Source organism: Acomys minous (assembly GCF_964271855.1).
Source record: "Acomys minous genome assembly, chromosome: 19".
Taxonomy (NCBI): Eukaryota; Metazoa; Chordata; class Mammalia; order Rodentia; family Muridae; genus Acomys; species Acomys minous.
The window spans coordinates 444,478-467,707 of record NC_140499.1 but is presented as its reverse complement, the minus strand read 5'-3'; the positions used below and the strand labels follow the sequence as shown (position 1 = coordinate 467,707).

Here is a 23,230-nt window from a genome sequence, read left to right as displayed (position 1 = left end):
CGTGGGAGGTAATGGAACATGCCTTTAATCTCAACACTCAGGGAGGCAGAGGCAGGTGGATCACTCTGAATTCAAGATCGTCATGGTCTACAGAGTGAGTTCCAGGACAGCCAGGGCTGCACAGAGAAACCCTATCTTGAAAAACAAAAACAAACAAATGAAGTTGCTAAATGTATTTAAAAAAAAGAACCAAAGAGTCAAAAATCTTAAGTAATAATATTATGTAAAAATGATACCATTTCCTATAATGAGGTTGCCTAAGAGTCTTAAATACACTAGGATAAAGCATGTAGTATAATTAAGTATGAGTCAGACTCGTTCTGTTGGATATCAGCGATTCATTCTCAATGAACTGTTTTCATTTATTCAAAGTATATTTAGTCTTATTTTGCCTGATATATTGTTGAATATGGGTACCTAGTGATGAGGGAATATGGGGAATACAGATCTTGGTGCTGGAGAGATGGCTTAGTGATTACTTTCAGAGGACCTAGTTTTAGCTCCCAGCCCCTATATGGCAGCTCATAACCTCTTGTAACTGCTGGTTCAGGTAGGATCTGACCCCTTCTTCTGGCCTCTACAGGCACGGCACATACCATGCACAGGCATACATGGATTCCAAACACCCACACACATGAAAAGTAAGATGGAAAAAATTAATTTTGGGTGGCTGGGGAAATGTCTCCGTGAATAAAAACACTTGCTGTGCAATCTTGAGGACCTGAGTTCAGATTCCAGTGACCACATAAAAAGCTGGGCATAATCAAGTGCATGTAAGCACACACACACACACACACACACACACACACACACACACACACACATCAGTATACAGACGTGCACCACACATACACTGCCACTACCACCATACACACACACACACACACACACACACACACACACACACACACCAGTATACAGACATGCACCACACATACATTGCCACTACCACCATACACACACACACACACATACACACATATCACAACCACCACCACCACACAAACACATGAGTACACAAAATCTAATTTTGTTTCTGATGAAAATATAAATTTATAGATTTTTATACTAATGAGTTTTTCAGCCTATGAACATGATAAATTTTTCTCCTTTTGTGTCTTTTATATCTTCAGTAATATTTTTGTTTCTATCATAAAATATGTGCAGGGACTTTCGTTGTACTTATTCCAGGTATTGTATTATTCATGTTGCCATCGTGAATGTTAACATAAAAAACCAAATTGATTATTGCTAATATATAGAAAGACTACTGATTTTGGCATATTTACTTTTTAGCTGGCTGCCTTACCGGCTCTTTATATATTCTGTTATTTTTCTGAGTTTATTTTCTTGGTTTTCTGCACATGTTGTATCTCAGACTGGCTTTATACAAGAAATGATCATTTAGATTCTTTTAAAAACATTTAAAAATATTATTTTTGGTTTTAGTCACATTGGCAACTAATTAGTTGGCAGTAGTGAATCAGGCTTGCTTGGTTTGACATTTTAAAGAAAGGTCACTATTAAATACACACATTTTATTATGTTAATGAGCTAATTTTTTATTTGTTTGCTTTTTTGTTTTTTTGAGACAAGGTCTCACATGGAGCCCTGGATGGCCTGGAACTATGTAGAACAGACTGGTTTTGAACTTACGGAGATCCTCCTGCCTCTGCCTACCAAGTGCTGGGATTAAAGGCAGGCATCACTACACTCAGCTAATGAAATACTTTTTAAGTTTTTCCTGTCTTTACATATTTTGAAAATAGATTCCAACTAACAAACTTTAAATTATGTGCATATGTGTGTGTGAGTGTGGGATTGTGCACAAGAATGAGTGTGCACAAGAATGAGCGCCCACAGAGCCAGGGCAGGGTATTGGCTTCATCTCCTGGACCTGGCTTCACAGGAGGCTGTAACTGTCTGATGTGCATGCGGGTAAGTGAACTTATGTTCTCTACAAGATCATAAAGCTCTCTTGACCCCTAAGGCATCTCTCCAACCCCTCTTCTCTATTTTTGTAGAGGAAGTTGAGTGGAAAAGGACACTATTTTACTGTTTTCCGTTTGTTTGTTTGGATTGGTTTTTTGAGACAGGGTTTCTCTGTGCCCTGGCTGTACTGGACTTGCTCTGTAGACCAGGCTGGCCTCAAACTCATAGCGATCTGCCTGCCTCTGCCTCCCGAGTGTTGAGAGTAAAGGCATGTGCCACCATGCCCAGCTGTATTTTACTGTTTTATTATCCACAGAGATGGTTTCTCCTACTTGACACAAATGATAATGTTTACTGCTAGAACTTGACTGCATTCCCAAGTATTGCCTCATTGCCACAGCTTAGGCTAGACCAAGGGGTCTCATAAATCTTCCCCAGAGATGTGTCCCACCACTGCCCTCCTCTCCTCACCCTTCCCATGGGCAACTGTCACTGGTAGCCATGCTATGATCCTCGGCTATGTGGACAAAGGTGGTGCTTGGCTTTTGTTGCTGTGAAGAGACACCATGACCATAGCAACTCTTATAAAGGAAAATATTTTGTTGGGGCTAGCTAGCAGTTTCAGAGGTTTAGCCCATTGTAATCATGGTATGGAACATGGTGCAGACAGACATGGTGCTGGAGGGGCAGAGAGTTCTACATTTTAATCCACATGCAGCAGGAGACTGTGTGGCAAACAGGGCATAGCCTGAGCTTATGTAAGACTTCAAAGCCCGCCTCAACAGTAATTCACTTCCTCCAACAATGCTACACTTACACAAGCAAGGCAACACCTCCTAACAGTGCCGCTCACTATGGGCAAGCATTCAAACATAGAATCTGTGTGGGTCATACCTATTTAAACCACCACAGATGGCAAATGCATACATATTCATTATGGGAGACTCAGGCACATTAGCCCTAATGTCATGTCCTTGTTTACTGGAGCTGAGGTTCCCATTAGGTAGGAGGAAGGGTTAGAGAACCAGAGGTCTGAAGTGAGAGGAGGGCCAGAGAGAGGGGAGGGTTAGAGGGCTGGAGGCAGGAGGACTGGAGGACAGGAGGGCTGAAGGACAGGAGGGCTGGAGGACAGGAGGGCTGGAGGACAGGAGGGCTAGAGGACTGGAGGACAGGAGGGCTGGAGGACAGGAGGGCTGGAGGACAGGAGGGCTAGAGGACTGGAGGGATGGAGGACTGGAGGACTGGAGGACTGCAAGGTGGGAAGACAGGAGGGCTGGAGGATTGGAGGATGGGAGGACTGCAGGGCTGGATGTCTGGAAGGCTGGAGGATTAGAGGACTGGAGGACAGGAGTACTGCAGGGCTAGAGGATTGGGAGGACTTCAGGACTGGAGGGCTGGAGTACTGGAGGAGTGGAGGACTACAGGACTGTAGGACTGCAGGGGTTGGGACTGGATAGCTGGACAACTGGAGTAATGGAGGACTAGAGTAGTGCAAGGCTGGGGAACTACAGGGTTGGAGGACAGCAAGGATGGTGGACTGGAGGACAGGAGGACTGGAGGAGTGGTGACCTGAAGGGCTGAGGACTAGGTAATGGGAGGACTGGAGGACTGGACTGGAGGACTGGAGGACTGCAGAGCTGGTATTGGAGGGCTGGAGGAATGGAATGCTGGAGAGCTGGAGGACTGAGAACTGCAGGGCTGGAGGACAGGAGGGCTGGAGGGCTGGTGGGCTGGAGGACTGCAGAGTTAGATTACTGGAGGAATGGGGGACTGCAGTACTGGAGGACTGCAGGACTCGAGGACTGGAGAGCTGGAGGGCTGGAGAACAGGAGGACGGTAGGACTGTAGGAGTGGAGGACTGCCAGGATGGAGGGCTGGATGCCTGGAAAACTAGAGGACTGTAGGGGTGGAGGAATGCAAGGCTGGAGGACAGAAGGATTGTCAAACTGCAGGGCTGTGAGACTGAAGAGCTAGGGGACTGGAAAATTGGGAGACTGGAAGAATGGAGAGATGGAGGTCTGGAGGTCTGGAGGACTACAGGGATGGATGACTGGGGGCATGTGTGACCGTGTTTAGTGAAATCAGTGTTTCTCTAGCTTTTCTGTGAGCAAGGAACCTTAGTTTTAGTCACAGTAACTCACACAAGTGTTTGTTCAGTGTGTTCAGTTTTCCTAAGAAACAGTGACTTTTCTTTCAGAAACATGCCTTGCTGGCTGTTTCTTCCTGAAACAAACACATGAGTAGAAGTTAAGTGCTTTAAAAAACAACAATTTTATGACGTTTTCTAACCAAGGAATCAAGTTGCAAACTTCTGAGATGAATTTTTAAAAATTCGTTAGAAATGTGCTTTTGCCTCAATAGTCATGCCTTAGAGTTCACTACGTTTACCTATCAATGCAGTTGTACAGGATCTGAGTATGTGACTGTGTTTAGTGAAATCAGCATTTCTCTTGCTTTTCTGTTAGCAGGGAACCTTAGTTTAATCACAGTAGCTCACACAAGTGTTTGTTCAGTGTGTTCAGTTTTCCTTAGGCACAGTAACTTTTCTTTCAGAAACATTGATTACCATGCTGTTTCTTCTTGCAACACACACCTGTGTAAAAGTAGAGTGCTTTCAAAACTAACAATTTTTTTTGACATTTTCTAACCAAGGAAAAAAGTTGCAAACTTTTGAGATCCATTTGTTCAAATTTGTTAGAAGTGGGGTTTTTGCCTCAAGAGTCACGTTTTAGAGTGCACTATTTTGCCTATCAACCCAGTTGTATGGGGTTTGAGTATGTGACTGTGTTTAATGAAAGCAGTATTTTCTCAATTTTCTGTGAGCAGCAAAGCTTAGTTTATTCATAGTAGCTCAAACAAATGTTTGTATAGTGTGTTCAATTTTCCTTAGAAACAATGACTTTTCTATCAGAAATAAGATTTACGATGCCGTTCCTTTGTGCAACAAACACATGTGTAGAAGTAGAGTACTTTAAAAAACGACAGTGTCATGAGGTTTTCTAACCAAGGAAAAAAGTTGCAAACTTCTGACATGCATTTGTTCTATTTTGTTAGAAGTGGGTTTTTTGCCTAAACACTCATGCATTACAGTGCACTACTTGTGCCTAGGAATGCAGTTGTACAGGTTCTGAGTGACTGTGTTTAGTGAAATCAGCATTTCTCTCACTTTTCTGTGTGCATGGAACCTTAGTTTTAATCACTGTAGATCATACAAGTGTTTGTTTAGTGTGTTCAGTTTTCCTAAGAAACAGTGAGTTTCTTTCAGAAATATGCAATACCGTGCTGTTTCTTCGCGACACAAACAAATGTATAGAAGTTGAGGGCTTTTAAAAACAACAGTTTTATCACTTTTTCTAACCATGGAAAAAAGTTGCCAACTTCTGAGATACATTTTAAAAATTTCATTAGAAGTGGGTTTTTGCCTCAGTAGTCATGCCTTAGAGTGCACTACATTTACCTATCAATGCTGTTGTGCAGGATCTGAGTATGTGACTGTGTTTAGTGAAATCAGCGTTTCTTTCGCTTTTCAGTGAGCAGTGAACCTTAGTTTTAATCATAGTAACTCCCACAAGTGTTTGTTTAGTGTGTTCAGTTTTCCTTAGAAACGGTGTTTTTCTTTCATGCTGTGTCTTCCTGAAACAAACACATGTGTAGAAGTAGAGTGCCTTCCAAAACAACAGTTTTATGACATTTTCTTTTTTTCTTTTTCCTTTTTGGTTTTTTGAGACAGGGTTTCTTTGTGTAGTGTTGGCTGTCCTAGGCTCACTTTGTAGACCAGGGTGGCCTCGAACCTACAGAGATCCACCTGCCTCTGCTTCCTGAGTGCTGGGAGTATAGGCATGCGCCAGCATGCATGGCTTATGACATTTTCTAACCATGGAAAAAAGTTACAAATTTTTGAGATGCATTTGTAAAATGTCGTTAGAAGCGTTTTTTTTGTTTTGTGTTTTCTTTTTTTGCCTAAAGAGTCAAGCCTTATATTTATGGTTGTGAGCCTAGCCTTTAACGGCTGAGCCATCTCTTACCAAGAAGAGACTTGATACCCTGTGAGCATATACAGGGGGAGGTAATCCCCCTCAGGAACAGTCATAGGGGAGGGGAATAAGGGGAAAATGGGAGGGAGGGAAGAATGGGAGGACACAAGGGATGGGATAATCATTGAGATGTAACAAGAATAAATTAATAAAAAAAAAGGAAAAAAAAGAGTCAAGCCTTACAGTACACGACTTTTACCTAGGAACTCATTTGTACAGGTCCTGAGTATGTAACTGTGTTTAGTGAAATCAGCATTTCTCTCACTTTTCTGTTACCAGGAGACCTTAGTTTTAGTCACATTGCTCACAGAAGTGTTTGTTTAGTGTGGTCAGTACAAGTTCTGAGTATGTGACTGTGTTTTTGAAATCAGCCTTTCCTTCACTTTTCTGTGATCATGGAACCTTAGTTTTAGTCACCATAGCTCACACAAGTGTTGTTCAGTGTGTTCAGTTTTCCTTAGAAACAGTGACTTTTCTTTCAGAATCATGCGTTATTGTGCTGTTTCTTCCTGCAACAAACACATGTGCAGATATAGTGTGCTTTCAAAACTGACACTTTTATGATGTTTTCTAACCAAGGAAATATGTTGCAAACTTCATCGATGCATTTCTTAATTTTGTTAGAAGCAGGTCTTTTGCCTAAAAAGTCATGTCTTACAGTGCACTACTTTTTTCTATCAACACAGTTGTACAGATTCTGAGTATGTGACTGTGTTTTTGAAATCAGTGTTTCTCTCACTTTTTCTAAGCAGGGAACCTTAATTTTAGTCACAGTAGCTCACACAAGTGTTTCTTCAGTTTGTTCGGTTTTCCTTAGAAACAGTGACTTTTCTTTCAGGAACATGCTTTACCGTGCTATTTCTTCCTGCAACAAACATGTGTTGAAGTAGAGTACTTTCAAAAATGACCATTTTATGACATTTTCTAACCTAGGAAAAAACTTACAAACTTCTGAGGTGCATTTCCTTAATTTCATTAGTATCGCGTTTTTGACTAAAGAGTCATGCCTTAGAGAGCACTACTTTTGTCTATCAACACACTTGTACAGGTTGTATGTGACTGTGTTTTGTGAAATCAGTGTTTCTCTCACATTTCTGTGAGTATGGAACCTTCATTTTAGTCACAGTAACTGACACAAGTGTTTGTTCAGTGTGTTCATTTTTCCTTAGAAATAGTGACTTTTCTTTCAGAAACATGCATTACCATTCTGTTTCTATCTGCTGCAAACAGATGTGTAGAAGTAGCATGCTTTCAAAAATGACAGTTTTATGATGTCTTCTAACCAAGGAAGCAAGTTGCAAAATTCTGACATGCATAAGTTTAATTTCGTTAGAAGTAGGTTTTTTGCCTAAAGAGTCATGCCTTGCAGTGAGTGCACTACTACTTCCTATCAATGCAGTTGTTCAGGTTCTGAGTATGTGACTGTGTTTTTGAAAGCAGCGTTTTCATTACTTTTTCTAATCAGGGAACCTTAGTTTTAGTCACGGTAGCTCACACAAGTGTTTGTTCAGTGTTTCAGTTTTCCTTAGAAACAGTGATTTTTCTTTCAAAAACATTTATTACCATTAGCATCTTCTTCCAAGAAACACATGAGTAGAAGTAGAGTGCTTTTAAAAACAACAGTTTTATGAGGTTTTCTAACCATGGAAACAAGTTGAAAACTTCTGAGATGCATTTGTTCAATTTCGTTAGAAGCTGATTTTTTTGTGTAAAGTGTCATGCCTTACAGTGCACAACTTTTGTCTTTCAACATATTTCTACAGTTTCTGCATATGTTACTGTGTTTTGTGAAACCAGCATTTCTCTTGCTTTTCTGTGAGCAGGGAACCTTAGTTTTAGTCCTAGTACCTCACACAATTGTTTGTTCAGTGTGGTCAGTTTTCCTTAGAAACAGTGACTTTTCATTCAGAAACATGCGTTACCATGCTGTTTCTTCCTGCAACAAATGCATGTGTAGAAGTAGAGTGTTTACAAAACCGACAGTTTTATGACCTTTTCTAACCAAATAAACAATTTGCAAACTTCTGAGATGGATTTGTTCAATTTTGTTAGAAGCTGTTTTTTTTGCCTCAGGGGTGATGCCTTATGTTACACTCCTTTTGAGTATCCACTCCATTGTACTGGACTTTCTGAACTCACAGTTTCTCTCACTTTTTCCTGGTCAGGGAGCTTAGTATTTCACAAGGGTGTGTCTTGAGTGTATTCAGATTTTCACAAAAATAGTGACATGGCCTTGAAAAACATGTGTTACCGTGTGTTTATTCTGGGAAACACCTTTACACTGAAGAACTGCCTTTACTTGTTTTCTGACCAACAAAGCAACTTCCTAACATGAGTAATGCATTTGTTCAATTTCGTTACTAAGGGGATTTTTGCCTCAGGGGTATGCATTACAATATACTAATTTTGTGTATCAATGCCGTTGTACTGGACTTTCTGATATCACTATTTCTCTCACTTTTTCTTTGTCAGGAAGCTGACTTTTTAATAAGACAAGCTCACACAGGTGTGTTTTTAGTGTATTCAGATATTCACAAATATAGTGACTTTGCCATGGAAAACATGCTTTACAGTGTGTTTCTTCTGGAAAACATCCTTATGTAAAAGTACTGTGCCTTGAAAATCTGACTATATTTACATGTTTTCTGACCAAAGGAGCAACTTCTTAAGGTGAGCGATGCATTTGTTCAATTTCTTTAGAAACACATTTTATCTCACCTTTTCTTGGTCAAAGAGCTTAGCTTTAGTGAGAGAAGCTCACATGGGTGTGTGTTGAGTGTATTTAGATTTTCACAAAAATAGTGACTATGCCTTGAAAACCATGGGTTGCAATGTGTGTTTCTGGAAAACAACCTCACGTAGAAGTACTGTGCCTTCTACAACTTACTGTATTTACATGTTTTTTTTTTTAATCAAAGAAGCAACTTCCTAAGGTGAGCAATATATTTGTTCAATATTGTTAGAAATGGGATTTTTGCCTCAGGGGGGTTGCCTTATAATACACTACTTTGGACGATCCACTCAGTTGTACTGGACTTAGTGAAATCACTGTTTCTCTCACTTTTTCTTGTGCAGGGAGCTTCGTTTTAGTGAGAGACGCTCTCATGGGTGTGTTTTGAGTGTATTCATATTTTCAAAAATATAGTGACTTTGCCTTGAAAAATATGCATTATACTCCGTTTCTTCTGGAAAACACCCTCACATAAAAGTTCTGTGCCCTCAAACCTGACTGTTTTTATAGGTTTTCTGACTAAAGAAGCAACTTCTTTTTTAAAAAAAGAAGCAACTTCTTAATGTGAGTGATACATTTATTCAATTTTGTTAGAAACAGTGTTTTTGTCTAAGGGGGCATGCCTTACAACACACCACTTTTGCCTATACACTCAGTTGTACTGGACTTAGTGAAATCACTGTTTTTCTCACTTTTCTTTGTATGGGAGCTTAGTTGTAGTGACAGATGCTCACATGTGTGTGTTTTGAGTATATAAAGAATTTCACAAAATAGTGACTTTGCCTTGAAAAATATGCACTACAGTGTGTTTCTTATGAAAACACCCTCACGTAGAAGTGCTGTGCCTTTGAAAAACTGACTGTATTCACATGTATTCTGACCAAAGAAGCAACATCCTAACATGAATGATGCATTTGTTTAATGTTGTTAGAAATGGTATTTTTGCCTCAGAGGTCATGTCTTACAACATACCTCCTTTGCTTATCCACGCAGTTGAACTGGACTTAGTGAAATTACTGTTTCTCTCACTTTTCCTTGATATGGGAGCTTAGTTTTAGTGAGAGAATCTCACATGTGTGTCTTTTGAGTATACACAGATTTTCACAAAAATAGTGATTTGTCTTGAAAAATATGTGTTATAGTGTCTTTCTTATGGAAAACACTCTCATGTAGAAGTGCTGTGCCTTCAAAACAGACTTTTGTTTTTACACATTTTCTGAGAAAAGAAGTAACTTCCTAACGTGAGTGATGCATTTGTTCAATTGCGATAGAAACGGTATTTTTGCATCTGGGATCATGCCATAGAATATACCACTTTTGCCCATCCACACAATTGAACTGGACTTAGTGAAATTATTGTTTCTCTCACTCTTCCTTGGTATGGGAGCTTAGTTTTAGCGAGAGAAGCTCACATGTGTGTCTTTTGAGTATACACAGATTTTCATAAAAATAGTGATTTGCCTTGAGAAATATGTGTAATAGTGTGTTTCTTATGGAAAACACCCTCATGTAGAAGTGCAGTACCTTAAAAAACTGACTGTTTTTACACATTTTCTGACCAAATAAGCAACTTTCTAACGTGAGTGATGCATTTTTTCAATTTTTTTAGAAACTGGAAATTTGCTTCCGGTGGCATGCCTTATAATACAGCACTTTTGCCTATTCATGTATGTGTACTGGGCTTATTAAAATCACTGTTTCTCTCACTTTTTCTTTGCCTGGGAATTTAGTTTTATTGAGAGAAGCTCTCATGAGTGTGTTTTGAGACTATTTAGATTTTCACAAAAATAATGACTTTGCCTTGAAGATATGTGTTACAGGGTGTGTCATACGGACAACACCCTCACTTAGAAGTGCTGCACCTTCAAAAACTGTTTTTACATGTTTTCTGACCAAAGAAGCAACTTCCTAAAATGAGGGATGCATTTGTTCAATTTCATTAGAAGCAGGATTTTTGCCTCTGGGGGCATGCCTTACAATAAACCACTTCTGTCTGTCCATGCATTTGCACTGGACTTTGTGAAATCATCATTTCTCACTTTTTTTTGTTGTTGTTGTTTAGGGAGCTTAGTTTTAGTGAGAGACTTACACTTGAGTATTTTGAGTGTACTCAAATTTTCACAAGAATAGTAATTTTGCCTTGAAAAATATGCATTACAGTGTGATTTTTCTAGAAAACATCCTCATATTGAAATTCTCTGCCTTCAAAACCTACCGTTTTTACACATTTTCTGACCAAAGAAGCAACTTCCTAATGTGAGCGATGCATATGTTCAATTTTTTAGAAATAGGATTTTTGCTTCGGGGGCATGCCTTAGAAGCAATGTTATTAGGTGAGTGATGCATTTGTTCAATGTCATTAGAAACAGGACTTTTTCCTCGGTGGGCATAACTTACAATACACCACTTTTGTCTATCCACGCAGTTGTACTGGACTTAGTGAAATCACTGTTTCTCTCACTATTTCTTGGTCAGGGAGCTTAGTTTTGGTGAGAGAAGCTCACATGGGTGCGTTTTTAGTGTATTCATATTTTCACCAAAATAGTGACTTTGCTTAAATATATATTTTACAGTGTGTTTCTCCTGGAAAACTCCCTCATATAGATGTGCTGTGCATTAAAACACTGACTGTTTTTACACATTTTCTGACCAAAGAAGCAACTTCCTAACTTGAGTCATGCGTTTGTTCAATTTCGTAAGAATCGGGATTTTTGCCTTTGGGGGCATGCCTGAGAAAAAAACACTTTTGCCTACTCATGCAGGTGTAATGTAGTTAGTGAAACCACTGTTTCTCTCACTTTTTCTTGGTCAGGGAGCTTAGTTTTAGTGATAGAAGCTCACACAAGTGTGTTATGAGTATATTCAGATTTTCACAAAAATAGTGAATTTGCCTTGAAAAATATGCGTTACAGTGTGTGTCTTCTGGGAAACACTCTCATGACAAAGTGTTGTGCCTTCAAAACTGACTGTTTTCACACGTATTCTGACCAAAGATGGAACTCCCTAACATGAGTGATACGTTTGTTTAATTTTGTTAGAAACAGGATTTTTGCCTCTGGGGCATGCCTTATAATACACCATTTTTGCCTATTTACGAAGTTGTACTGGTATTAGTGAAATCACTCTTTCTCTCACTTTTTCTTGGTCAGGGAGCTAAGTGTTAGTGAGAGAATCTCTCACAGATGTGTTTTGAGTATATTCTGATTTTCACACAAATACTAACTTTGTCTTGAAAAATATGCATTACAGTGTGTTTCTTCTGTAAAGCACCCACAAGTAGAGGTGCTGTTCCTTCAAAAACTGACTGTTTTCAAACATATTCTGACCAAAGAAGCAACTTCCTAAGGTGAGGGATGCATTTGTTCAATTTCATCAGAAACAGGATTTTTGCCTCGGGGGCATGCCTTACCAACTCACCACTTTTGCCTACTCATGCAGTTGTACAGGCCTTCATTAAATCACCGTTTCTTGCAATTTTTTTTTGTTGTTGTTCAGGGATCTTAGATTTAGTGAGGCTCATGCATGTATTTTGTGTGTATTCAGATTTCCAAAAATATAGTGACCAAAGATGGAACTTCCTAACATGAGTGATGCATTTCTTTAATTTTGTTAGAAATGGCATTTTTGCCTCTGGTGCATGCCTTACAAGGCATGCCTTGAAAAATGAGTTTTACAGTGTTTCTTCTGGAAAACACCCTCATGTAGAAGTGCTGTGCCTTCAAAAACTGTTATTTTTACATGTTTTCTGACCAAAAAAGCAACTTCCTAATGTGAGCAATACATTTGTTCAATTTTTTAGAAATAGGATTTTTGTCTCAGCGGGCATGCCTTACAATATATCATGTTTGCCTATTCGAGCAGTTCTACTGGACTTAATGAAATCGCTGTTTCTCTCACCTTTTCTTGGTCAGGGAGCTAAGTTTAAGTGAGAAAAGCTACAGGGGTGTGTTTTGAGTTTATTCAGATTTTTCCCCAAACTGATTTTTTCTTGAAAAATATGCATTACAGTGTGTTTCTTCTGGAAAACGCCCTCACTTAGAAGGGCCGTGTCTTAAAAAACTGACTGTTTTCTCAGATATTCAGACCAAAGAATCAACTTTCTAACGTGAGCAATGCATTTGTTCAATTTTTTAGAAACAGGATTTTTGCTTCTGGGGGAATGTCTTACAGTTCCACACTTTTGCCTACTCATGTATGTGTACAGGACTTAGTGAAATCAGTGTTTCTCTCACCCTTTCTTGGTCAGGGAGCTTTGTTTTAGTGAGAGAAAGTTACATGAGTGTGATTTGAGTGTATTCAGATTTTCACAAAAACAATGACTTTGCCTTGAAAACTGTGCGTTACAGCGTTTCTTCTGGAGAACACCATCACATAGAAGGGCTATGCCTTCAAAAATTGTTTTTACATGTTTTCTGACCAAAGGAGTAACTTCCTAATGTGACTGATGCACTATTTCAATTTCAAAAGAAACAGGATTTTTGCCTCAGGTGGGATGCCTTATAATACACCACTTTTGCCTATCCACACAGTTGTATTGCACATATTGAAATCACTGTTCCTCTCACTTTTTCCTTGTCAGGGAACTTAGTTTTAGTGAGAGAAGCTCTCCTGAGTGTGTTTTGAGACTATTCAGATTTTCACAAAAATAATGACTTTGCCTTGAAGATATGCATTGCAGTGTGTTTTATATGGACAACACCCTCACTTAGAAGTGCTGCGCCTTCAAAAACTGACTGTTTTTACATGGTTTCTGACCAAGAAGCAACTTCCTAAGGCGAGGGATGCATTTGTTCAATTTCGTTAGAAACAGGATTTTTGCCTCAGGGGGCATGCCTTACAATAAACCACTTCTGTCTGTCCATGCAGTTGCACTGGACTTAGTGAAATCATCGTTTCTCGCACTTTTTTTGTTTAGGGAGCTTAGTTTTAGTGAGAGACTCACAATTGATTATTTTGAGTGTATTCAGATTTTCACAAGAATAGTAATTTTGCCTTGAAAAATATGTATTATAGTGTGATTCTTCTGGAAAACACCCTCACATTGAAGTTCTCTGCCTTCAAAAACTGACCGTTTTTACACATTTTCTGACCAAAGAAGTAACTTCCTAATGTGAGCAATGCATTTGTTCAATTTTTAAGAAACGATTTTTGCTTTAGACAGCATGCCTTACAATACACAACTTTTGCCTATTCAAGCAGTTCTACTGGACTTAATGAAATCACTGTTTCTCTCACTTTTTCTTGGTCAGGGAGCTAAAAGTTTAAGTGAGAGAAGCTTACAGGTATGTGCTTTGTTTTTTTCAGATTTTCACAAAAATAGTGACTTTGCCTTGTAATATATGCATTACAGTGTGTTTCTTCTGGAAAATATCCTCATGTAGAAGTGCTATGCCTTCAAAAACTCAGTGTTTTCACAAGTATTCTGACTAAAGGAGCAAGGTCCTTAGGTGAGTGATGCATTTGTTCAATATCGATAGAAACAGGATTTTCCCCTCAGTGGGCATAACTTGCAATACACCACTTTGTCTATTGACACAGCTTTAATGGACTTTTGCCTATTCATGCAGTTGTACTGAACTTAGTGAAATCACTGTTTCTCTCACTTTTTCTTGGTCAAGGAGGTTAGTTTTAGTGAGAGAAGCTTACACAGGTGTGTTTTTAGCGTGTTAAGATTTTCACCAAAATAGTGACTTTGCTTAACTAATATGCATTGCAGTGTGTTTCTCCTGGAGAACTCCCTCATGTAGAAGTGCTGTGCCTTAAAAAAACTGACTGTTTTTACAGATATTCTGACCAAAGAAGCAATTTCCTCATGTTAGCGATGCATTTATTCAATTTTGTTATAAACAGGATTTTTGCCTCAGGGGGATGCCTTACCATAGACCATGTTTGTCTGTCCATGCAGTTGTACTGGACTTAGTGAAATAACTGTTTCTCTCATACTTTCAGTTTCAGGGAATTAAGTTTTAGTGAGAGAAGCTCTCACAGATGTATTTTGAGTATATTCAGATTTCAGAAAAATAGTGACTTTGCCTTGAAAAGTATGTGTTACAGTGCGATTCTTCTGGAAAACACCCTCATGTAGAAGTACTGTGACTTCAAAAACTAATTATATTTACACATTTTCTGAACAAAGAAGCAACTTCCTTATGTGAGCGATGCATTAGTTCAATTTCTTTACAACAGGATTTTTGCCTCAGGGAGGATGCCTTACAACACACTTTTGCCGATGCATGAGTTGTACTGGGCTTAATGAAATCACTGTTGTTCTTACTTTTTCATGGTCAGGGATCTTAGTCTTATTGTGCAAGCTCTCTCAGGTGTCTTTTAGTATTTTCAGTTTTTCATAAAAATAGTGATTTTTCCTTAAAAATTTGCATTTCAGTGTGTTTCTTCTGGAAAATGCCCTCATGTAGAAGTATGCTTTCAAAAACTGACTGTTTTTACACATTTTCTCACCAAAGAAACAACTACCTAACATGAAGGATGAATTTATTCAATTTCATTAGAAATGTGATTTTTGCTTCATGCGTGATGCCTTACTATAAAGCACTTTCACCTATCCATGCATTTGTACTTGACATAGTGAAATCACTGTTTTTCCACTTTTTCATGGTCAGGGAGCTTAGTTTTAGTGAGAGAAGCTCTCCTAGGTGTGTTTTGAGTGTATTCAGAGTTTCACAAAAATAATGAATTTGCCTTGAAAAAGATGCATTACAGTGTGTTTCTTCTGGAACACACTCTCACGTAAAGTATTGTGCCTTAAAAAACTGATAGCTTTTACACGTTTTCTTATCAAAGAAGCAACATCCTCTTGTGAGTGATGAATTTGGGTTTTTTTTTTCATTAGAAATGGAATTTTTACTGCAGACGTGATGCCTTACTATAGACCATTTTTGCCTTTTCATGCAGTTGTACAGGACTTAGTGTAATCACTGTTTCTTTCACTTTTTGCTGGTTAGGGTGTTTACATTAGTGAGAGAAGCTCTCATGGGTGTTTTTTGAGTGTATTCAGATTTTCACAAAATAGTGACTTTGCCTTGAAAAACGTGCATAACAGTGTGTTTCTTCTGGAATGCACCCCCATGTAAAATTACTGTGCCATCAAACACTGACTGTTTTAGAAAGTCTTCCTACCAATGAAACAACTCCCAACATGAGCGATGCATTAATTCAATTTCTTTAGAAACGTGGTTTTTGCTTCAGGGAGGATGCCTTACAATGCACTACTTTGGACTATCTATGCAGTTGAACTTGATTTAGTGAAATCACTGTTTCTCTCAATTTTTCATGGTCATGGAGTTACTTTTAGTGAGTTATGCTCTCACAGGTGCTTTTTGAGTGTATTCAGATGTTCACAAAAATAGTGACTTGGCTTTGAAAAATGTGCATTACAGTGTGTCTTCTGGAAAACAACTTCACATAGAAGTACGGTTCCTTCAAAAACTGAATGTTTTTAAACATTTTCTGACCAAAGATGCAACTTCCTAATGTGAGCTATGCATTTGTTCATTTCATTAGAAACGTGATTTTGCCTCAGGTGTATGACTTACTATACACTACTGTGGCCTTTCCATGCATTTGTACTTGACATAGTGAAATCACTGTTTTTCTCACTCTATCATACTCAGGGAATTTAGTTTTAATGAGTGAAGCTCTCACAGGTATTTTTTGAGTGTATGTCTTAAAAAATGTGTGTTACAGTGTGTTTCTTCAGGAAAACACCTTCACATAGAAGTACTGTTCCTTCTAAAACTGACTGTTTTTACATGTTTTCTGACCAACAAAGCAACTTCCTCACATGAGCGATGCATTTGTTTAATTTTGTTAGAAACAAGATTTTTGCCTCAGGGGGTATGCCTTATAATACACTACTTTGGCCTACGCATGCAGTTGATGGGCCTTAGTGAAATCACTGTTTCTTTCACTTGTTCATGGTCAAGGAGTAAGTTTTAGTGAGAGAAGCTCTCATGGGTGTTTTATGAGTGTATGCAGATTTTCACAAAAATAGTGATTTTGCTTGAAAAATATGTGTAACGGTGTGTTACTTCTGTAACACGCCTTCACATAGAAGTATTATACCTTCAAAAACTGGCTGTTTTTACATGTTTTCTGTCCAACGAAGCAACTTCCTAATGTGAGCGATGCATTTGTTCAATTTCATTAGAAATGGGATTTTTGCCTATTGGACTTAGTGAAATCACTATTTTTCTTACTTTTTCATAGTCAGGGAGCTTTGTTTTGATTAGAGAAGCTCTCATTGGTGTTTTTTAGTGTATTCATCTATTAAAAAATTAGAGACTTTGCCTTGAAAAATGTGCATTACAGTGAGTTTCTTCTGGGACACACCCTAACGTAAAATTCCTGTGCCTTCAAAAACTGACGGTTTTTACATGTTTTTTTTAACCAAAGAAACAATTCCTAATGAGAGCAATGCATTTGATCAATTTCGTTAGAAATGGGATTTTTGCCTCAGGCATGATGCCTTCTATAGAATGCTTTTGTCTATCCACGCACTTGTACAGGACTTAGTGAAATCACTATTTTTCTTACCTTTTCATGACCAGGGAGCTTAGTTTTACTGAGAGAAACTCTCATGGGTGTTTAATGAATGTATTCAGATGTTCACAAAAATAGTGAGTTTGCCTTGAAAATATGCATAACAGTGTCTTTCTTCTGGAAAATACCCTCATGTAGAAGTGCTGTGCCTTCAAAAACTGACTGTTTTTATTCATTTTCTGACCAAAGAAGCAACTTCCTTATATGAGCGATGCCTTAGTTCAATTTCTTTAGAAATGGAATTTTTGCCTCGGGGGGTATGCCTTACAATACACATTTTTTGCCTATCCACACAGTTGTATTGTACTTAGTGAAATCACTGTTGTTTTTACTTTTTCATGGTCAGAGAGCTTAGTTTTATTGTGAGAAGCTCTCACTGGCGTATTTTGAGTGTTTTCAGTATTTCACAAATATAGTGACTTTGCTTTGAAAAATATGCATTACAGTATGGTTTTTCTGGAACATACTCTCATGTAGAAGTACTGTGCCTTCAAAAACTGACTGTTTTTACACATTTTCTTACTGAAGAAGCAACTTCCTAACATGAGCACAACATTTGTTCAATTTAGTTAGAAACGGTTTTTTTGTGTTAGTGGGGAGAACTTACTATACACTACTTTTGCCTATCCAGGCAATTGTACTGGAATTAGTGAAATCTCTGTTTTTCTCACGTTTTCATGGTCAGGGAGCTTAGCTTTAGTGTGAGAAGTTCTCACAGGTGTATTTTGAGCGTTATCATTTTTTCACAAAAATAGTGACTTTGCTTGAAAAATATGCATTACAGTGTGTTTCTTCTGGAACACACTGTCACATAGAAGTACTGTGCCTTCAAAAACTGACTGTTTTTACACATTTTCTGACCAAAGAAGCAACTTCCTAACTTAAGCGACACATTTGTTCAATTTCATTAGAAACAGGATTTTTGCTTCCGGGGGGGAAGTCTTATAATATACTACGTTGGCCTAACTACACAGTTCTACTGGACTTAGTGAAATCTCTGCTTCCCTCACTTTTTCAATGTCAGGAAGCTTACTTTTATTGAGAGGTACACTCATGGGTGTTTATTGAGTATATTCAGATTTTCACAAAAATAGTGACTATGTCTTGAATAATATGCATTACAGTGTGTTTCTTCTGGAAAACACCCTCACATAGAAATGAGGTGCCTTTAACAGCTGACCATTTTTTACTGTTTTCTGACTAAAGAAGCTATTTCCTAAAGTGAGCAATGCATTTGTTCTGTTTTTTTAGAAACAGGATTTTTGCCTAAAGGCATTTGCCTTACTGTACACCAAGCATTTATACTGGATGTAGTGAAATCACTTTTTCTCTCACTTTTTCATGGTCAGGGAGCTTAGTTTTAGTGAGAGAACTATCAACTGTGTGTTTTGAGATTTCACAAAATACTGACTTTGCCTTGAAAATTGTGTATTACAGTGTGTTTCTCCTGGAAAACATCCTCATGAGAAGTCCTGTTACTCCAAAACTGACTGTTTTTACATGTTTTCTGACCAAACCAGCAACTTCCTAAGGTGAGCAATGCATTTCTTCAATTTTGTTAGAAATGGAATTTTTCCCTCAGGGGGGATATATAGACCACTTCTGCCTATCCATGCTGTTGTACTGAACTTAGTGAAATCACTGTTTCTCTCACTTTTTCATGGTCAGGAAGCTTAGTTTTAGTGAGAGAAGATCTCACGGGTGTTTTTGAGTGTATTCAGATTTTCACCAAAATAGTGACTTTCCCTTGAAAAATATACATTACAGTTTGTTTCTTCTGGAATACAACCTCAAATAGAAGTATTGTGCCTTCAAAAACTGACTGTTCTTAGACCTTTTCTGATAAAAAAAGCAACTTCCTTATGTGACGATGCATTTGTTCAATTTTGTTAGAAAAAGTATTTTTGCCTCAGGGTTGATGCCTTACAATGCACCAATTTGGCCTACCAATGCAGTTTTACTGGACTTAATGAAATCACTATTTCTTTCACTTTTTCAATGTCAGGGAGCTTAGTTTTATTGAGAGAAGCTTTCATGGATTTTTTAAAATGTATTTGTATTTTCAAAAAAATAGTGACTATGCCTTGTAAAATATGCATTGCAGTGTGTTTCCTGTGGAAAACATACTCACATAGATGTTCTGTGCCTTCAAAAACTGACTGTTTTTATGTGTTTTCTGGCCAAAGAAACAACTTTCTAACATGAGTGATGCATTTGTTCAATTTACTTAGTAATGGGATTTTTTTGCCTCAGGCAGCATGCCTTCCTATAGACCACTTTTGTCTATCCATGCAGTTGTCTTGGACTTAGTGAAGTCACTGTTTTTCTCATATTTTCATAGTTAGGGAGCTTAGTTTTAGTGAGAAAAACTCTAACAGGTGTTTTGGTGTATATTCAGATTTTCATAAAAATAGTGACTTTGCCTTGAAAATTGTGCATAACAGTGTGTTTCTTCTGGAAAACATCTCATGTAGAAATCCTGTGCCTTCATAAACTGACTGTTTTTATAGGAATTCTGACCAAATTAGCAACTTCCTAACATGAGCGATGCATTTGTTCAATTTCATTAGAAATGTGGTTTTTTCCTCAGAGGGATTACCTTACTATAGACCACTTTTGTCTATCCAAGTATTTGCACTGGATTTAGTGAAATCACTGTTTCTCTCACATTTTCATGGTCAGGGAGCTTAGTTTTAGTGAGAGAAGCTCTCATGGGTGTTTTCTGAGTGTATTCAGAGGTTCACAAAATTATTGACTTTGTCTTTAAAAATGTGCATTACAGTGGTTTTCTTCTGGAAAACACCTTCACTAAGAAGTCCTGTTCCTTCAGAAACTGACTGTTTTTACACGTTTTCTGACCAAAGAAGCAACTTCATACATGAGCGATGAATTAGTTCAATTAGGTTAGAAACGGAATTTTTTACTCAGATGGGATGCCTTACTATACACTACTTTTGCCTATCTACTCAGTTGTACTGAACTTAGTGAAATCACTATTTTTCTCACTTTTTCATGGTCATGGAGCTTAGTTCTAGTGAGAGAAGCTCTCAGTGATATTTTCTGAGGGTATTCAGATTTTCACGAAAATAGTGACTTTTCCTTGAAAAATATGCATTACAATGTGTTTCTTCTGGAACACACCATCACGTAGAATTATTGTGCCTTCAAAAACAACTGTTTTTACACATTTTCTGAAGAAAGAAGCAACTTCCTAATGTGAGCAATGCAATTGTTCAACTTCCTTAGAAACAGTATTTTTGCCTCAGGGGGGATGCCTTACTATACACTAATTTTGCCAATCCATGCAGTTGTGCTGGCCTTAGTGAAATCATTCTTTCTCTCACTTTTTCATGGTCAAGGATCTTAGTTTTAGTGAGAGAAGCTCTCACATGTGTTTTTTGAGTGTATTCAGATTTTCATAAAACAGTGATTTTTGCCTTGAAAAATGTGCATTACAGTATGTTTCTGGAACACACTGTCACATAGAAGTACTGGGCCTTCAAAAACTAACTTTTTTACATGTTTTCTGACCAAAGAAAAAGCTTCCTAACCTGAGCAATGCATTTGTTCAATTTGTTTGAAAAGGGATTGTTGCTTCAGGGAGGATGTCTTATAGTACACTATTCTTGGTCTATCCAACTCAGTTGTACTGGACTTAGTGAAATCGCTGTTTTTCTCACTTTTTCATGGCCATGGAGATTAGTTTTAATGAGAGAAGCTCTCAAGGGTGTTTTTTGTGTGTATTCAGATTTTCATGAAAACAGTAACTTTGCTTTGAAAAATTTGCATAACAGTGTGTTTCTTATGGAAAACACCCTCATGTAGAAGTACTATTCCTTCAAAAACTGACTGTTTCTACACGTTTTTGGACCAAAGAAGCAAGTTCCTAATGTCAGGGATGCATTTGTTCAATTTCTTTAGAAATGGGATTTTTGCCTAAGGGGGGGGGGATGCTCTGTGCATTTGTACTGGAAGTAGTGAAATCATTGTTTTTCTCACTTTTTCATGGTCAGAGAGCTTAGTGTTAGTCATAGAAACTCTCACTTGTATGTTTTGAGTGTTTTCAGATTTTCATAAAAACAGCGAGTTTGCCTTGAAAAATGGGCATTATAATGTTTGTTTTCTGGAACACACCCTCATGTAGAAGTATTGTAACTTCAAAAAATGACTGTTCTTATATGTTTTCTGACCAAAGAAACAACTTGCTAACATGAGCGATGCATTAGTTCAATTTCATTACAAACACCATTTTTGTCTCAGTGGGGATGCCTTAGTATACACTATTTTAGCCTATCCACACAGTAGTACTGGACTTTGTGAAATCACTGTTTCTCTCACTTTTTCATGGACACAGACCTTAGTTTTAGCGAGAGAAACTATACCCAGTGTGTTTTGAGATTTTCACAATAATAGTGTGTTTGCCTTAAAAAATGTGTGTTACTGTGTGTTTCTTCTGGAAAACACCCTCATATAGAAGTACTGTACCTTAAAAACTGACTTTTAAAAACATGTTTTCTGACCAAAAAAGCAACCTCCTACCATGAACAATGCATGTGTTCAATATCGGTAGAAACGGGATTTTTGCCTCAGGCGGGATGCCTTACTATACACTACTTTTGCCTATCTACACTGTGTACTGGACTTAGCACTGTTTTTCTCACTTTTTCATGGTCAGGGAGCTTAGTTTTATTGTGAGATGCTCTCATGGGAGTTTTTTGAGTGTATTCAGATTTTCACAAAAATGTTGACTTTGCTTTGAAAAATATTTATTAGAGTGTCTTTCTTCTGGAACACACTCTCACGCAGAAGTACCGTGCCTTAAAAAATAGACTGTTTTTTACAAGTTTTATGTCCACAGAAACAACTTCCAAACAGGAAAGGTGAATTTATTCAATTTCATTAGAAACGAGATTTTTGCCTCAGGGGGATACATTATGATACACTACTTTGTACTATCTACACAGTTGTTTTGTATTAGTGAAATCACTGTTTCTCTCACTTTTTCATGGTCAGGGAGCTTAGTTTTAGTGAGAGAAGCTCTCACTGATATGTTTTGAGTGTTTTCATTATTTCACAAAAGTAGTGACTTTTCTTAGAAAAATATGTGTAACGGTGTGTTTCTTTGCAGCACACACTCACATGGAAGTACTGTGCCTACAAACCTGACTGTTTTACACATTTTCTGATCAGAGAAACAGCCTCCTAATGTGAAGGATGAATTTATTCAAATTTCATTAGAAATGGGATTTTTTACTCAGGGGATGACTTATAATCCAGTACTTTGGCCCATCGATGCAGCTGTACTGGAATTAGTGAAATCATTGTTTCTCTCACTTTTTCATAGTCAAGGGGATTAGTTTTAGTGAGATAAGCTCTCACTTGTGTGTTTTGAGTGTTTTCAGTTTTTCACAAATATAGTGATTTGCCTTGAAAAATATGTGTTACTGTGTGTTTCTTCTGGAACACACTCTCACGTAGAATTACTGTTCCTTCAAAACTGACTATTTTTTACATGTTTTCTGACCAAAGAAGCAACTTCCTAATGTGAATGATGAATTTGTTCAATTTTGTTGGAAACGGGATTTTTGCTTCAGGCGGGATGCCTTATAATACACATTTTTTGGTCTATCCATTCAGTAGTACTGGACTTAGTGAAATCACTTGTATTCTTACTTTTTCATGGTCAGGGAGCTTAGTTTTAATGACAGAAGCTGTCACAGGTTTGTTTTGAGTGTATTCATTTTTTCACAAAAATAGTGGCTTTGCCTTAAAATTATGCATTACACTGTGCTATTTCTGAAAAATACCCTCACGTAGATGTGCTGAGACTTCAAAAGTTGACTGATTTTACCGAGTGGTACATTTGTTCAATTTTGCTAGAAACGGGATTTTTTTTTGCCTCAGGGTGTATGCCTTACATACACTACTTTGGCCTATAAACTTTGCTGTCCTGGACTTAGTAAAATCACAGTTT

At 37.9% G+C, this 23,230-nt stretch overlaps 1 long non-coding RNA gene across 2 annotated transcripts in view; it reads left to right on the top strand.

Moving 5' to 3' along the window:
* Positions 1–23,230, top strand: part of LOC311589821 — a 58,364-nt gene that overhangs the window by 6,908 nt on the left and 28,226 nt on the right. For both annotated transcript variants that reach the window (XR_014776651.1, XR_014776652.1), the window contains exon 5: positions 18,694–18,788. This is a non-coding gene — a long non-coding RNA (uncharacterized lncRNA). The remainder of the gene's footprint in view (positions 1–18,693; positions 18,789–23,230) is intronic.